Below are 361 nucleotides of genomic sequence, written 5' to 3' on the forward strand. Positions count from 1 at the left end.
CCTCTCAGGTGGGGCCACAGCCGTCTGCCCCCTTTGTCCCGCTCCAGGCCCAGTCCGCTCACCCACGGCCCCGCTGCCCCGCTGCTGGCGGGGAATCGGACCTCGTGAACTTGGCGATGACCTCTCTGGCGGCTTCAAGCAGAGCCTGGAGGGGCCGCACGCCTCGGTTGTCGCTGGAGAACGGAAATAAAACATCCCGGTGGCTTCTCACGGGAAGCCCGCCCCCTCCCGCTCCGCCTGCCACGGTGACAGGGGAGGGGCCCGTCCACCTGGCGTGAAAGGATGTGCCAGGCGGCCCCGCGGCGAAAGGAGTGGTGTTAGGTGCCCCTCCTCCCCCTGCCCAGGGCCCGAAGTCCCCAAA

Source organism: Myotis brandtii, unplaced genomic scaffold (assembly GCF_000412655.1).
Source record: "Myotis brandtii unplaced genomic scaffold, ASM41265v1 scaffold97, whole genome shotgun sequence".
Classification (NCBI taxonomy): domain Eukaryota; kingdom Metazoa; phylum Chordata; class Mammalia; order Chiroptera; family Vespertilionidae; genus Myotis; species Myotis brandtii.